This window comes from Geospiza fortis, unplaced genomic scaffold, assembly GCF_000277835.1.
Source record: "Geospiza fortis unplaced genomic scaffold, GeoFor_1.0 scaffold7, whole genome shotgun sequence".
NCBI classification, from domain to species: domain Eukaryota; kingdom Metazoa; phylum Chordata; class Aves; order Passeriformes; family Thraupidae; genus Geospiza; species Geospiza fortis.
Window position 1 is genome coordinate 4,461,557 of NW_005054344.1, and position 18,247 is coordinate 4,479,803.

General features: G+C 40.3%; 1 long non-coding RNA gene across 1 annotated transcript in view; it reads right to left on the minus strand.

Annotated features, from left to right (window-relative positions):
• Nucleotides 1–10,003: 10,003 nt before the first annotated feature.
• LOC115948062 overlaps nucleotides 10,004–18,247 on the minus strand; it is a 12,146-nt gene continuing 3,902 nt past the window's right edge. Inside the window, exons 2-3 of the long non-coding RNA XR_004081915.1 lie at nucleotides 14,293–14,434; nucleotides 10,004–10,482 (exon numbers count right to left, since the gene is read on the minus strand). This is a non-coding gene — a long non-coding RNA (uncharacterized LOC115948062). The remainder of the gene's footprint in view (nucleotides 10,483–14,292; nucleotides 14,435–18,247) is intronic.

Below are 18,247 nucleotides of genomic sequence, written 5' to 3' on the forward strand. Positions count from 1 at the left end.
TGCAGCAGGCTGTTCACTATCCTCATGGTGAATCTGAATGAACAGAAAAATTATGCTTCCTTTATTAGACTTTCCATTAGATTTCCTAGATAGAAAATCCTCTTTAATAAAACCTGTGAATACCAAACTATTTTATAGCATTATGAACAAACTGGTCAGTTTTAATATCCAAAATGTGTACTTAGGGGAGCCTTTAATGAATTGCCTCACATCTTAACTGCAAAAATAATTCAATTAGGGCTGGCTAATTTGCCATCATGTTCATGTCACATGATGCTGCAAGACCGGAAGAATGCCCAATAAATAGGGAAATTATTGATGTTAACAGGAAAGCACCCGTGAGCTGGCATGCAGCCATGCATTAAGCATAGTTTCATTCAGAAGCTCTGTATTAATTGAATGAGTCTGTTAAAGTTGCTATAAGCCTATAGTCATTAATTCTGTAACCTTTCCTGTTGCTCATCCCTAGTACTTCTTTGCCCACTGTGGTAGTGCAACAGCTGGGCTAATAACAAAAATACAATTTTCCAGCATTTTGTGCAAGGTGATTTAAATGGCTAATAATAATTAGTGTTCCCAGGTTTAGGCAGCTGGGAGAGGAATGAATGTTCCTTCCCTGGTAGCAGCCTCTTCTACAGGGGGAAAAGTAAATCTTTCTCTTAACAAAACCTGGCTGCTGTACAGAAGACCTAGCCATAGCACAGCAGTGTTTAATAGGGATTTATTACCCCTGCCAAAAAGCAAAGTGTATCCATTTGTACAGCATGCTGCCACCCTGCTACTCTGAAGATAGCTCAAATTTCCCTGCACAACTTGATGTATTCCTGTGTATGAAAAAGTACTGTTGCTTATGGGCAGATCCCTTATCTGCTTTTTCTTAAGACACTGACTTGGGTACTTGTGTGTGTGTGCTGCCTTGTGAGTGTTGAAGTGCCTGTTAGAGGTGATGGAGCTGTGTTCAGCACATGCTCTGGTGTCTCAGTAGCTGTTCAGCCCATGCCATGCCTACATTGAACTCCACTGAGCACAAGAGAAGCTTTGTCACCTTGTCCACCCATAGGTAGCTCCATTTAGGTGTTTCCTGGAGGCAAATCTTAAACATTTTTCCCCAGGTCTTCATAGGTATGGTAGTCCTGAAGTTTTTGCATCTGCCACTTTTGCATAATTACTTCAGAGCTTTTATTGCCTTGTACCTAATATTCCTGTAATTAGCCCTATTCTAAGGGCTTGTTCTTGCTCTGACTGTTAAGGTATGTGGAAGTGCAGCTGAAGCTCCAGTGTCATTTTTGACCTACACAGATGGTGTGTAGGATGTCACTGCTGTGCACTGCGAGGTGTTGCTGTTACACCAAGGACTCTCTTTATCTCCTGTGCTCCAGAGCCCTGCCATTGTTTAACAATTAAGTCAGCAGCATACAATTTCCTTGGCATAACCTCTGAAGCCTCACTTGGAACAGTGTTCAGCACTGATTCTCGCTTGCATGAGTAGGAATCTGTAAAGCTTCCAGCACAGCTGATCAGAGGAATCTATGTTCTTCTACTCTTTCTTTTACAAAGCTCAATCTCAAGACCAGCTCTACATAAAAGATGATCCAGGTCTTTACATAGTCCCCCTTTATATGAAAAAGTAAAATTTCCAAAACTGAGGAGACAATGTCTTTTTATCAAAATAGTCCAGCTTGTAAAAGGCTGAAATATTAATTAAGGCAGAAATAGATCCTGAACTTAGAGCTGATAGTACAGAAGGCAGAAGAGGCTTCTAGCGGGTGGCTTGGCAGCACTGTAGTGTGGCAATGCAAGGCAGTCCTGTGTCTGTCTTCTGACGCTGACCTGGAAATGAACACTAAAGTACCATTCACTGCTTAGCAAACACTGACACTAAAAAGTCTGAGAAGCTGTCAGAAAGACAGATAAGCATAAAATTCATGTATCTTTTTGACAGACACTTAGTATTTTTAGTATTTGGGGATTTTTGACATTTGGGCCATGTTTATATAACTTCATGCCAAATCATGTTCAAACAGGTGAAAAGAATCTATATTCTATGGAATCAGTGTGTATGAGACACTTGTCACAGCTGAGGAAGGCTCCTCTCTACTCATACTACTTAGTGAAGAATATGCGAGGAGCTGTTGAAAAAATCCAACTGACAGAAAAATGCAAAGAGAAGGTCACACAAGATTAGGGCCCAGAAATAACATAGGCTCTCCAGGTTGGTAGATTACAAGTATTTAAGCTGAAATACTGCATTTTAAAGCCACTGTATTATACAAAATTTTGGGAATTAAAATTGTTTAAGCTATGACAAGGGTTCAGACAGTGATATTCAGTCATATCATGACTAAATTGATAAATGACAATTCTGATGTCTGCTGTATTTGCTAACCTATATTAAAATAGAGATATTGGAGTGTTACGGATCTTATTTCTCAATGCTTCAGCTTAAAGGAGCATTTGAAGCCTATCACAGTAGTGATATTAAAAGCTCAGTTCTGAGGTCAGAGAATCATAAAAGTCCCTTTGATATGAGATCAAGTGTTCACAGGGTACCTGCAGGAAGAGTGCTTGGAAAATGTCACTGGCTGCAGCAGCTAACTCTTAAAAAAAAAAAAAAGGTGACACAAGGTCTGTCTAGCAGATGAGACATAAAAAGCCCATCATAAGTTGTGAAGCAGTGACCAAAATGGGAATACGAAGTTAGGAGACAGATTTAGATAAGCAACAAAATGTGGAGTGTTTCAAAAGTACACAAATACAAGAGCGTGAATCCTAAAAAAATTCAGGATAAAGTAGGAAAATGCAAGGGAGAAAAACCCTGTTATATAATCTGTCTTTAAAGCTGAAATTGCACACATGAAAGAAAACTTAGGTATGTGTCATAAAATAACTGCAGAAGTAAACCACAATAATGTCAGAGATGGCTATGAATGAAGAGAAAGGTTTTGCATCAGTTATGCTTGGTGAAATAGTCTGCTCAGGAAAACAAGCAAACAGCAGATCAAGAGATGATGTTTAAATGTTTACTGCTTCTGTGCAAATATGAGAACAGACACAAGTCAAATGTATGGGTGCAGGGAATTTTAATATCCAAGGGCAGTGCACATTACTAAACAGTACTTTCCTGATTTTTGCATTGCAATGGCACCTCAGTACAGGAAACAGAAAGAAAGCTGTCAGTGAGGATGAAAGAAAAAAGGTCAGAAAAAATTAAGTAATGGAAAGAAAATCGTAGCTGAGGAGAACTTGTCACTTCATTTTCTGTCAGGCTTTTTCAGTCATTCTAATTTGAATGATACCTGTGTGGTTTTTTTTCAGATGTTTTTGAAAACATCTGGGGCTATGTTTGTAGACCATGAAAAGTTAAGTTTGGCTTAGAATGTAGTGAAAAGCAACTACATACTGACATTTTCACAGTTGCTAAAATGCCAAACCGAGTTTTGCTCTTCTGCATTCCACCGGTTGCTGCCCAAATGAATGGTAAGGGTTGTGGCATTCCCTTGTTCAACAGGTTTTTCTTGTTCTCCATACCTCAGGTGAATGCTGCTATCCTGAAGACAGAGAGTTCATTTTGTCTATGTTAAATCACCCTCACCCAGAACAGTGCTGCAAGTATGCAAATGGCGTCCATGTGAGTTCCTTAAATGGAAAGCATTTCCTCAAGGCATTTGGAAATCCTGCCAGTCCATCGGAGACAGCTGGGTCAACTACTACTACCAAGGGGGGAGTAAATCATCAGATGACTGAATTGTTTGCAAAACTGGGAGCATCACATGATGCCTGGCAGCTTCATAGGCAGAGAAACTAAAATTTTTATCATAGGATAAAAATAGGACTTTTGGGGGTGTTTCATTTCCAGAAACTTCCTCTGAGAAAAAAATCAGTTGGCAGAATATTCCACTGGTGAGAATTTAGTAGAGCAGTGAATATGTCTGTAGTGATGGTGTGATTGTTTGGGCAGGACCTGCCAGGAAGGTAACTGCAACATACATTTCAACTTTGCAATAGCAAATTGATCAATTATTGACTGAACTAAACAAAAATTGCATTCTAGAGCATTTGACTACCAGGGACAGTAAGACATCCACACCTGACAGCAAAACGTAACAGGAAAACAAAACCCAAAGTAAAAAGAAAACTTTACTCAGATCTTAAGCTTAATAATTTAATGTGCAATCCTATATATACCATGACAATAAAAGCATTATTGGTCTGGATGAAAGTTTGTAAAATATAAAGTAAAATATCCTGTTCCAGCTGAAAAAAACAAACAAAACCAACAAAAAGCCTAATGCACCTAGAACAAACAATTTCCATTGTAAGTTCCAGGTTTTCTTGTAAAAGTAAGGTAAAATTCTGAAAAGCTGGTGGTTAGTTATAAGGACAGAGATAATGTTTGAGGAAATTGATACCATTGTGATCTGCTCTTGATTTTAAAAAATCAAAAGACCTACTCAAAAACAGGTCTTTGCACATGTATTTGTAAGAAAAAACTAAGAAGCAGCAAAAGTTATGATAGCTGCAAAAGACATCTTGGAGTCAAAATGTGTATTAATTTTCATATGCTTAAATGCCAAGGATTTAAACAAATTAATTTGCTAGTTATCTTTTTTCTTAAAATTTCAGTTAAACTAAACCCTTTTTTTTTTTTTAATTAAGAACTTGAATAAGACATTCTGTATCTCTAAACTCCTCTCAAACATGTTGCATCAGCTCTGCTTAGCATTCCTTCACTCGAGTCAAAAAAAGAGAGGGTCAGAATAAGGAGGAAATTGTGGTTTGAAATTGTCTTAAACAATTTAAAAGATGCTCTGTACATTTCTTAAACTGGAGGCAAATTCTAGGTGAATTTCATTAGACTATTTTCACAGAATATTGGGGGTTGCCAGAAACCTCTGGGCATCATCTAGTTCAACTCTCCTGTTTAACTTCCTGGTCAGTTAGCAAAAATTGCTGTTGCGGCTAACCAGTTTAAGTAAAGCTTCAGGCAGGTCAAGACAAATTTGGATAAAGTTGGAAGACTCTATCCTGAGGCCTTGCAAATTCAGTACAAAGCTTATGGCCCATTGCTAGCAATGCCTACACTGTATTACAGGGCTCTGTGGTTATGAAGTCCACACTGGCTGCTCCCCGTAACCCTATGCTTCTGTTATTGGAGGTGCTCTCCAGGAATTCTTGCTCCATCACCTTCCAGAGGACAGAGATGAGGGTGATGAGCCTGTAGTTCCCTGTGTCCTACTTGAAGACAGGAGTGACCTTCACTCTTTTCTACAGTTGAGGAACTTTTCCTGATCACCATATTCTTTCACAGATAATTGAGAGTAGCTTCAATGACATCAGCCAGCACTATCAGGAGGCATGGATACAGCCCATAAGGCCCCATGGACTTTAATATGCCTTTGTTTTTAATTAATGTTTCTTAACTTGATCTTCTTCCTCTTGCTCCAGACTTTTTCTCAGGTTTGAGAGCATGAGGTCCCTGAAGGCTGGCCTTACCAGTAAACACAGGTACCTCAGCTTTCTTGGTACCAGATCCCCTACCCCATTCAGCAGCAGGCCCACATTCTCCCTTGTCTTGCTTTTGCAGGTGATATACTTGTAGATGTCTTTGCTGCTGTCCACAATTCCGTACCAGGCTCAGCTCCAGATGGGTTTTGCCTTTTCTAGCCCTGCCCCTGTGTGCTTGTACAGCATTTCTACATTCCTGGCAGTCTACCCATCCTTGCTTCTACCTCTTGCAGAACACTTCCTTTTTCTATTTGAGCTTTGTCAGAGTCTTCTTGCTCATATTTGCAGCTGCCTCCTGCCTTTGACTGATTTCCTGCATGTTCAGATGGATCATTCTGAAGCTGGAGGAGGTAATAGTTGAAACTCAACTGACTGTTCTGGTCTCCTCTTCTCTCCATGGATGCATTGCGCAGGATTTCTCCAAGGAGACACCTTAAGAGGCCACAACCTGCTCTCCTGAACTCCAGGGATCCTGCTATTTTCCTTGTTTCCTTTTTGTGGGACTCAGCACCATTTCATGACCACTGCAGCAAAAGCTGCCTGTGACCTTCACTTCCCTGATGAGTTCTTCCTTGTTTGTATTCCTTGGTTTTAAGTGTGGGGTCCAGCAGCATGTTTTGCCCCCATTAGATCTGTGATCATATTTGTTAGCAGCTGCTCACTCCAGTAACCCCCAGATTGCTTGGGTCCTTCTGGATTGACCTTCCAGCCAGTATCATAGCAGGGCAGAGTTAGAATGCATTTGTTAGAATGTGTAAGTTCAGCATTTAATCAATTTTATGAAAACAATCTGTTGAAGGTACTTGTTTCTGAAACATGCAGGAAAAAATATTATTAACAGCTCAGGTGATTTTATTTTGCAAATAAAATTGTTGCAAAGTAGGCAACAATTTAAATTGAAAAGTAATCAAGATAGCAGCAGACAGTAAAAAAAGAGAGAAACTGCTTACCTTACTGTGGCTTCTGGGTATTAAAATAAATGTACTAACAGGAAGAACCACACTGCTTTTAAAGTGAGTGAGCTGAAAACTGAGCTAAAACTCACCTACATAAAAGAAATCTTGAATGACATTCTTCCTCATGTGAAATCAAGATAAATCCTTGCTTGTGCTTTTGAGGTATCTGGCAGCATTTTATTGATCTTTGACTGGCATGAATTTTGTTCCTTATTCTACTAGGCATGACTGGGTAACTGTAGGCAAGTTGCTCAAGATGAAGTTTTGAAACACAGACACTTAATTTGCAAACCTCAGGCTTTGGATTAGAGTTTCAAAAGCCCGTGCCCATGCAGGCTGAGTGCACATGCATCCTTTTGGCTTCAAACTGCTCTCAGAAGGCTCAGTACACCTGAAAATCGAGCAAGGGAAGTCACAACTGCTCAACTGTTTGCACATTTGCTCTTCTTACTTTTCTTACTCTTCTTCTCCAGACTGATGTAGCTGTAAAATAGTAATGGGGCTATTCACAAAGACAGTGCTCAGTTAAACTAAGCTTTGTGGGTTATTCTGAAATAAGCACAGTAAATTCAAAATGAAAACTGCTGTTGCACATTCATGCAGCAACTTTATTGTGGAAATCTTTCTACTAACTTCTACTGTGTTTCTTTCAGCGTCATCCTGTAGTTCCCAGGGAAGCAGTTTCACTCAATCACACCTTCCTGCCTGGACAAAACATGCTTGGCATCATAACTAATCGAGTGTAAGGAAAAAAATTTTATTTTTGTAGGTTCTTGTTGTAGGCAGTTGGTCTTTGATGTTCCTTCCCTTTGGGTTCATTTCCAGTCACAAAACATCTGTTCTCCTTGTAATTGGGAAAAGTTGGGATAATGTAATTAGGCAAACATCCCCTATCTGGCCAATCTTCTTTCTCATGGGAGTTTAGTTGAAAAGAATGCCACTGTTCCTTTTATCAATGAGTGATTCTTCGCTAATCGCTTTGGCCTGGGTACAGCTAAGGCAGAACTCTCGTATTTTCTCTAAATGAATTATTTGTAAGCGGGGCTCCTCCTTGTGGGTGATGTTCGTAGCACAGGGCCGGGCAGAGGCGGGCCGGTCCTGCAGCTGACTGGCTTTAGGCGCAGCAAATCATTAAGGATTAACACCCAAAAGCCTTTCAGTCGTATGCCAGCACTTCACACCGGGGTTCATGCGCAAGCCCGAGGGGTGCTAGATGGTTACCAGCTCTGGAGGTGTTTTTGCAGAGCCAGGCCAAGGCAGTGCAAAGGAAGACGCTCTCCAGAGGAACCCAGCCAGCCTTTCATTCACAGCAGCAGCTAATGCGCTGCAAGGCACGATGGCTGATACCAGCAAATTTACCCACCACTCTTCAACTAATGTAAAATTAATTTTACATTAAAAGGAGCTGCTGCTGCCAACAGCATCAGGCTTGGCAAGGGCGAGGACCCTGAGAGGAAACACTTCCCTTCATCCTGAATTAATGCAAAATGGCCCTGACCCAATCTGCCTGCAGTTTTATTTAGTGGTGATTTTTCAGTCAAATATTCTCTTAGCAAAGCTGGAATAATGTGCTGCATTTTCAACCTTAAAATATCATATCTGAAGATTATGTGGAAATAAAGGATCCTGTCAAAGTTGAAACTGTCCATTCATGTTCGAAAAATTCAAATTTTACCTTAATAGAATTTATAGATGACTCTTATATGCAATTTTTCTCTGATGTTCTATATTATATATATTTCCAATCACAAAACATGTTCCCCATCTAATTATGAAAAGCCAAAATAAAATTAGGTCCACCTGAAGTAAAAACAGAGATTTGCTCAGTATAATCCTTTTGAATTTTCATTAATTTAAAATTGGTTATTTATGAAAGGCAAACTCTTAAAAGGAAACTGACGCATTCTTTACAGAAGTTCGGAAAAAGGTCTCCCTTTCTTTTATATTAACTGCTTTTTTAATGGTGTCTTTAGGAAGCACTGCTTCTCTTTGTGCTTAGCATTGAGATTACCTGGGCAGGAAAAGCAGTGAAGGATGGTTCTGGTCCTGGTGGGGTGTTTGTGTAGCTCTCAGCTTTGGCAAATGGCAAGTGCAACATCCACACTCACTTGGAAATGAGGGGAGGAAAAAGCAGTCATTCAACTTCACTTTAATACTGTTTTCTTTTAACTTCTAAGCTAGAAGGAGAAGAGGAAGCAAAGTTGTATGTCTATGCATTGTCTTTATTCTCTAGCAAACATGTTCATCAGGGATTTGTTACAGAACTTCTACCAAAGCAATATGCAGGTGATTAGACAAGATCCAATACAGGGAATAGCCTCCACAGTCCTCCTTTGCTTGGCTCTTGGTCAGATTTTCACACTAGACAAGACACAAGCAATGACATGTCTGTGTCTTTCAAAGTACAGCTGTGACCAGATGTGCATCTGTGCCTGGAAGTGTGAGCAGTCACGAGTGCTGGCTCTGAAGTTCCACACACTGCAGCTTTGTCTGTACATTTGTCAGCCACTGTGAGCTTGCTGGGAAGCAGAACATAGTCCAGGGACTTCTCATGTCCCTTTCCTCATGCTGTAGCTTCACCCTGCTGAGACCTGAAGTGCCACCAGAGCAATCAGAGGAGTCACCAAACCAGTAATTTGAATTTCTCATGGGATATAACCTTGTAGGTCCTTGGGACATGAAGATGACCACAGTGCTGTTGTGATTTTCCATTTTGATTAGAGTATAACAGTAGAAATACACTATGAAAGTAATAGTTAAAAAACCAGTCTAAGGGATCTGAGTGAATCATTATCTACTATGCATGCTACTGACTGCAGAAAAAAAATCCTATACAGATAGGTGAAGCTTTTTCTGTACAGGTATTTAAGAAAATAAGCCAATTTGTTTGCTTTTTGTAATATGGAAAGCGTATATTGAACAGCCATGGAAAGAAATAAAAGTAGAAACTATAAAAGAAAGGGTTTCTTACAATCAACCTGTCAACAGTCTTGTCAAGAAGAAATGAATCTGTTATTATCTTGTGTCTGTGTCATTGTCACAGAGAAAATGATATCATAAACAGCTGAAGTACTTGCAGGATTTTATAAATGCATTTGGAAATTAGAATGACATATCTTTAAAGGTGAAAGCAATTTTAAGCACCCTAGGAAGTACATTGTTTTAGTGACAAGTTATTTTTAACTGCAAACTATGGATTTCCTGTAACTTTCTCAAAAAACTATTATGTTGGCTTTGGAGATGGTATAGAAGACAGAGTGGAATGTGAGAAGAATGTTTTAGTAAATATATAAATATGATGTGTGGATTTATTGCCAATTGTATTCCTGGTTCAGTCAATAATTCAAACAAGCCTTTCTTAAAGAATCTAATGCCACTGTATTGTAATTAATGCAAATTTATCTTCCTGAAAGACTGGCAGAAAGACACCTTTTAAAATTCAATATGCATATTGGTCCTCAAAGGAAGAATAAATTAGCTTGAACAGTTTCAGAAGAACTAACAAGATAAAGAATTGGAAAATGCTTGAACTGACAGGCCTGATTTAGGAGAGAAATTGGTATTTGAGTGGATATGCATGAAATTATGATCTGCCTGCCCATCTCACCATGTGGAAGATGAGCAGCCACTTCATGGCAAGGTGGGGTTTTTTTTCCTTTTTGTCCTTATGATTAGTCCTATATTTTATGAGAACATGATCCTGACATTTATGATAGATTAATTCTATCATTGTCCTATACATAACAGAACTGTTAGCGCTAAAATTCTAAAATTTGTCTGAGCTTCTGTAACCCAGATCTCAGCCTAGAAAGAAATACTATTCCCCTGTGATAGAAACTGACTTTGGAAAGGGAATTTATTGATATGATTATAACTGGGTAGATCCTCTGGTAAATCACATTATCCTAGTGGTTTGCACTAAATGAACTTCTGGCCTGAGCTATCTAGAAATTATTATGTTGGTAAATATGATTAGCAAAACTCAGTCCTCCTCTTGGTACCTTATGGGAATCAGGTTCACCTGTAAGAAAAGCAAATAATTTGTTTAATGTACTGATAGTGACTAAATGTAGGCCAGAGAGGTAAAACAGTGTAAGAAGCACTTTGTTTTATGTTGTATCTGTGAACCTTCTGGACATTCCTAAACTTGGCCTCTCAATGGCAACAAAACACCCCCCATCATTTGCTGAAAAAAAAGCTGCATGATGTTTGCATGATGCCCAGTGTGCTGCCCTCCAGGTCCTTGGGTCCTGGAAGGAAGGGCTGAGCTACTGAAGTCAGGGGGGAGTTGGAGCACTCACATTCTGCTTTGAATTTTGGAAAAGTGTTTGCAATGTTTGAATTTACTCCCTGCGACTCCATGCTGGAAAGCTCCATCTGAAGAGCGTTCTGCTTGTTATTTCTTACATCTATCACAATGCTTGTTGCAGGCCTGAGTGTGGATGTGCCCTGGCTGGCATAAACCAAGTGACTCATGAGTCAGGAATGCCTCTCTCCAGATTCAGCTCAACTCTGCAGATTGAGATTGCTTGGCCTTTGCTTTTCAGCTGACATCAAAGAGTGCAAAAATAGTTGAAGTTTTGTCTCCAGGCATTTTCCTTGGTTTAAACTGGAATTCTCAAAGATTTCCATTTCACAGAGCAGCAAATAGAGTACTTTGTGCCCAGAGATTTTCCTCACACAGCACACATTGAGCAGCCATGTCCTTCTCAAGTCCCTCCTTCCATTTTTTGGCCTTTGCTCTCATTACTTAAATGGAAAATCTTTAAAAGATAAACTCTTTGTTATGTTTAAAAGCATCATCTTAGAGGCAATTATTGGAAACCTTGTTATTCAGTATTGAATATAAATATGGCCATTTTGCAAAGACACAGGAACCAAGGCTTGTGCCTTTAATGGGTGGGACCTTAATTTTATTCTCATTTTCTACATCCTAGGAGCTTAGACATGCAGCAGATTTCACAAGGGGCTGGTAGGTCTGATAGTTCTGATTAGTTATTCCATTGTTCTTGCCACATGTCAAGTTCAAAACAAATTCTGAATTAATTTTTCATTTATAGTAGGGAGACCCTAATAAATATAGTAGCTAGGATGTTTTCTTTCTCTGTAGTTAAAGCAGTTTCAAGGGCCAAAAATGTAGTGAAACAAAGTAAAGATTAAAAGAATAACATAATCTGAGAAAAAGTAACACCAGAAGAAGGATGGAAGATATGCCAAAATGAAAACTGCAAGCTTTGAAGTAGAAAATGTGTTTCAGACAGGCCATTTTTATACCTCAAAAAACCCCATTTGCTTGGTACACTAATATGCCTGAGAGTCCTTTGGTGTGGCACCAATATAGCCTTAATAATTTTAAATTATCATTCATACAGGCAAGAGTCCTCTCAAGAATTCTTTTCTTCTGTTTTCAACTATACATTTGAAATGGATGTTATATTGGAATCACAGCTGTCTGCTGAAGCTACTGTTAGCCTTCCTTGGTGTGCCACAACTTGGCTCAAACCCTGAGTAAGAGAAGTCAGTTCACCAGTGTAGCCTGGGTATTATTTTGACACTTAAACATTATGAATTGTTACTGAAGTGGATGTCTGCAGATGCTATTAGTGAGGATTTCCTCATTATTTAATAACCAGGAATATTTTCCTATTATTGTTTCAATGATCATTTGTTTCCAGAAGTTTAAGGATAATAGTATTAAAATGTTAAAAAGCCTGTTTCAGGTGTGGCCTATTCCAATGTGTTGACACTGTGTTTTGTTGGCATTTTCTGAAGCCTTGTATTGTACTGCATTTAATTAATTTACAGTCATTCACATTTCAGTGAATTGGGCCCATCCTCCTAACATCATCTGTAATGGCTTGTTTTAAAGAGTCAGAATGAATCCTTTCTCACATTTCTCACATCTCCTTTCTCACAGAGCTGCTGCCCCACAGGCTCTCAGCACCACACAGGGGTACTGAGCAGAGTCCCTGTGACCCTGGGAGTACTCTGGGCTTTAGCTCAGTTTCACAGTGCTCTTGTCACATCCCCTGACAGAATCTGAAAACTGTGCTGGGTAGGACAAGAGGAACAGCCCTCGTCTGCCACACTCAGTAAAACTCTCACTTCCAGATTTCTCCTGGGGCTCACCTCATCTCCTGAAGTCTTGGAGAACAGTGTTCTTCATTCCTGTGTGAAAGAGCTATTTCATAGAAAAGTGCCAAAAAATTAGGGGACCCAACATTTAATTAGAATAAGTTGTAGTTATTATTCATATCCTAATGGGCATGTGGGCATATAAATCATAGAATCATAGGACAGTCCAGTATGGAAGGGCCCTCAGAAGATTGCCTAGTCCAACCTTTTATGGGAAAGGGAGTGTAGGTGAGATTCACGTTCAATCACATCTTCAAAACCTCCAGTTATAGGCACACTACCACAACCCCAGGACCATAGTTTGTGAATGATTATTCTCACTGCAAAAAAATTCTTTATCTTCAGATGGACCCAATGGGCATGTCCAGGTGTGCACGTGGCAGTCACTGTGCCTGCCTGGGTCAGCAGTGCATGAGCAGTGGGGTGCAGTGGGGCACTCACCTGTCCTGTCACAGTAGGGTATTTCCAAGTCACCAATGCATCTTGGAAAAAGCTGCCTACCCAGTCATTTTAGCAGAGATTTTAGCCGGGTTCATTATCTAAGCAGGCTAAAATCATCAGCAGAACCGTTAACCTCAAGTCCTACTGGCAACATCTCATAGTGAGAGGCACAATGTGACAGTGGTAGAGTTACTAAGAAGTTGACCAGCATAATGATTTTTCACTAGGAAGTGCTAATTTATCAAGCTCTGTATTGAAAAACAACAATTTCAATAAATGTAAAACCTTTTTTAAAATGCCTAGAAGTTGTTCAAATATCTTACTTCAACTTTTCATTTAGGTTTTTTTAAAAACTCATTTTAAAATTTAAATTAAGTTTCAGTAAAATTAAAGCCAAATTGAAACGTGTTTTGATTATCAAAAGGAAAAATTATAGGTCCAATCTGAAGTTACTCTTTTGCAGGCTTTCATTGGTTAAGCATAGTTGAGATAATTATATATTTTCAACTGAAGATAGCTGACAAGATCTTGACTCATGGGTGAAGGCAGTGACATAATGCCTGGCATTTTGATGGTGTCATAATTTTACCCTGTCTCTAAATAAAATGCTTTCCTACAGATTTTAAACCATTCAGATGTCTTTATATGTCTGTATAATTTTACAGAGAAGTCATGTTCTCTGAGTTCCTCTGAGATGTTTCTTGTTTTGCCAGTGCAATGGGAAAAAATAAGTTTGAGAGAATTCTTGCCCTACCATGGCAGTATGACAATAGTTTTTTTGGAAAAAGAGGCTGCATTGCTTTTGAAATTTTAGCAGACCCTGGAAGCAGACCGTGGAAGGAAACCAGTGGGATTTGCAGTGTTGATTTTCAGAGCTGGAAGGAGCAAATTAGTGAAGGAACTTAATTGCACCTTATCTACTTAGGTACAATTTCTCCAACCAGCTGCAGACTCCATTTATAACGGGATGCTACAGACTTGGTTGTCATTCAAAACAGGAAATGCAAAAAACCCAAAAACTAATAAAGTATGATAAAGTAACTATAGAGCAGCCCAAAAAGATCTGAGATAATCTACCACTGTCTTAGGACATGGATTTAAGCCCTTCCCTTTTTAAATGGTGCTCAGCAATTTGAGCAGCTGTTCAGTCAAAGTGACCTTCTAGAGCCTGCAAAAATTATTTTCCCAGGGAAATAACTATTTTTTTTCTGTCTTTCACCACTATCTTGTTGTTGGACTTCTTCCTGTAGCATACCTGCTAATTTGGAGTGGAGCTGTGGTCATGGAGTGGCCAAGGGAACTGGGTTTGTTTAGTCTGGAGAAACCTGAAGGGAGGTTGTAGACAGGTGAGGTTGGTCTCTTCCAGGTAACAAGTGGCAAACAGTCTCAAGTTGTACCTGGGGAGGTTTAGATTAGATATTAGGAAAAAAATATTCACTGAAAGGGTAGTTAGGCATTGGGACAGGCTGCTTTGGGGAAGTGATGGGATCACCACCCCTGCAAGTATTCAAAAATATGTGTAGACATGGTGCTTAGAGAAATGATGTGGTGCTGGAGCTGGCAGTTCACAGCTGGACTTGATGACCTTACAGGTCTTTTCCAACCTTAGCGCCGCTATGGTTCTGTGATTCCACGCCCGGAGAGCATGGAAAAGGTGCGAGTGGAGCGGAGCGGGGGCCGGGAAGCGAGAAGCCAGGCAGGGGGCAGCATCCGATCACCCAGGGCCCCCGGCCGGCTGCAGCCGCTCCGGAGCCTCGGCCAGAGCAGGGAAAGAAGTTCTGAGTCTCTCTGCTGTGTTGCTACAGATTCGGTGATAGCGGCGGTTCAAAGCAGCGGCAGCCTCGCTGGTGAAGTTATTTATAGGGATGTCAAAGTGTTCTGCGGCAGGAAACCTGTGCTACATCATTGGGGTAGCACTCGTGGCTAGAGAGCTGGGTGCTAAGAAAAGTGGTGGGGACAGTAGATGGAACATCTGACTTCTGGATTTCTGTAGTATCTTGTTTTATCTGCAGCACTGATTTCCTTGAAACAGATCAAAAAGTGACAACCAGTCCCGTTTACTGCTAATCTAAGAGTTCTTTTTATATATGTATATATAGGCCCCTTTTTTCTTGGTGAGAGGTTTGTTTATGTAGAGACACAAAAAGCTGCAGGTTGTGGTGACAATTTGAATTGCAGAACACCTATGCAGTTCTCCCACAGATAACACTGGAAGCCATAGATTATGGTATGAATTGCAAAATTAATAGAATCAGTTCCTGAGCCTCTTATAAAGGATACAATACAAAAGGGAACAATGACAGCTTTTTTTTAGACCATGAGTATGTAAAAATGAGCACCTAACAGTCAGTGTCACCAGTCCTAGGAACCTTTGTGGAGTTAAGCCTGTGCAAATCAATTAATGCCTGTCATATGTAGTTTGTTCTTTCTTTCATCTTATTCCTATGAAAACTGTGTGAGCAGTGAAATGTTTGTGAGATATTTGGTCCTTGGATGGATGTCAGGCTTTGATTGCCTCCATTCTCCAGACATGGCACTCTCTACCACTGGGCAGGTTCAGCTCTAAAGCCCCAGCTGTCTTTACAGCTGGAGAGTTACAGGTGCTGGATATGTGTTCTGCAGCCTTTTTACCAGGGTGAAGTTAAATGCTAGCTCTGCAAAATTGCAGACACATGCATCTTACTTGCAGAGAGACCATGGCACGTCCAAGCACTGGTTGGAGACCCAATCCACTCACCCAGCCAGGTGAGTTCTCCCCCAGCCCTCACCAGCCCCTGGAGCTTTGGATGCACCTTTATCATCTGACTGCCAGGCTTCACAAAACTTGGCAGATTGCTGCCTGCAGCTTTAAAGCAATTGCCTCCTGCAGAATGGTCTGCATTGTGCCAAAGCAAATAGGGGTCAGCTGCAGTCTCCTTCTTTGTGTGGTGTGGTGTGGGTCTGGATTGCACCATAGAGACTTTCAGAGGGAGGTACAGGGGATTCCCAGGAAGCTGGGATAGGCTGTTAGGCTGCAGCAAGACAGTGCTGGTGCCCTCTGGCAGTTTGTTAAGACGATGGCCTTGTGCTCACTAGTCCTCCTCCCTGTGTTAGCACACTGAGACTCATAATGCAGTATACAATTACTGCCCAGCTGATTCCTCAGCCAGGGTTGTACAACAGATACCATCCCTCCCACAGCCCACTGGAGTGCAGGGGAAGTTTGTCATTCCTTAGAATTGGAACAAGATTTGTCCTTGAGGGCTATATTCAGAAATTAATTCAGACAGACTGGATGTTTCTAGTCCAGGAGTAATTTTACTTTTCCTAGGTATTTCCCTTGGGCTCTTACGCTGCCTGCTGAGACATTCTCAGTCCAGGTCAGCAGGTACAGGGCTTCCCTCACAGTCAGGTCAGGTTAGCCAGAGAGCTGCAGAGTTCCCTGGGAAGACACAGAGAATACATCTTTTTGGCAAAGTAGATGACAGTAAAAAGTGCTGTCAGGGCTACCACCTTCTCACTGCTGCAGAATTGTTTCTGCCTCATATCTGTGACTTCTTAATAAAAACTACAGTCATAATCTCACAAGAGGGAGCCACGGTGTTCCCTTATCTTCATCAAATGTCCTTATCCAAAACCAGTGCACTTTCTCTAAGTCTTCTCAGTCCCTTTCTCTCTGCAGTCCCAGATCTTTCCCATAAGACCCTGAAATGGCATGCAGTTTTTACAGAAGGACTTGTGTTCCTGTCTCTTCTTCACTCCCCTGCTTTAGCAGTTATTGCAGGTATTTTGAGCTCTGGTCTCTTGCTTTCCTAAGGAGTACGCATCACCAGTCAAAGAGGCAAAAAGTAGGTGCCACTTTGAAAGAAAACAATTAAACTTGCTCCATTCCTTGAAAGAAGTGAGGTAGGTACCTTTAGTCTGAAGTATTCCTGGCTTTGGTTCCTGCAGGAGTGCAAACACCCACCTGCAGTCCTGAATTAATCCCCTCAGATCCTCAGAATTCCAGCTTCCTTCCTCCACCTTGTTTTTTATTTTAAAAAAAGATGTCTATACACTTCATGGGATGGGGTCATATATGTTGAAAGAAATAGTCAGAAATAGTCAGAAGCCCCCACTCAGAGATGCCTGACCCCATCCCATGGGGTGTAACAGGGAATGCTGTGCTCTACTCAACAAGTTCAGTGTTGCCTTACTGGTTTCCCAGGGATATGGGTGTTTGTGTTTAATTTTTTTCCACTGGTTGTTTATTTTAAACTGTTTGTTGGTTTTAGATCCAGTCTACAGCTGTTCTAAACATCTTATGGTGTTAAGCCAAGTGAAGCCAATGGTTTGTACCAGGAAGGCAATGACTCACTTTCTCTAGCCAACCTGATGGCCCACCACCTATGTCCAGCTTTTTAGTGCCCTCTAGTTAGTCCATCCTTGTGTTCAAATAGACAGAAAAATGCATTGCATTAAAAAGAAATTTCTCTTTCAGTCCTTTACCTTGCATAAATTTGGAAATATGCATGCTAGCTCTGAGAGCAGGTGGAGTGGGGCCTTAAGTATTGTTATGACTTACTCAGGGCTGAAGTTTTTGCACATTAGATGCTTTCCTGTTCCTATCAGATGCTTATCCAATGTGTAATGGACACATGTTGAAACTCAGATTGAATTTCTTTCCAATGATTTAACAGGCTACAGTACTTAAAAGTGCTGTAAGGATTTGTGAGATCAAATACTTGTATCATTCCCTACAAAGTTAATTCAATTCAAGCAGCTTACTCTTCATGATTACGATCTTAAACTTCAACTGCATGTGCTTCATTTTTTCACATATGGGCCAGACTGACAAAATTCATAAATACACAGAATCGTCCTAGAAAACTGCATGCATGTTTGTTTTCACATTCAATTTTAATTAGGACAAGACCACTGTGAATCATTTGAAAGGTTCTCGGGATCCATTTTAATGACATCCTTTCATCTGTTTTTTTCTTCATGCAAACTTTAGCTGGCATGCTCATGGGAAAGATAATTAACAATATACAAATATAGTCCTCAGAAATAAAATTTGTATTTGCTTCTTATTAAAACAAACAAATAAATACTTGACTGTTATTCAGGCATGACAATTTTCCAGCTAATAGGTAAGAAAGTGAGCAACTGAAGTGAAATGTTTGATATGTCTCTCTTTACAAGCTCTTACTCAGATGTGACATGGGGGTTTGGACAAAAAAAAGACATGG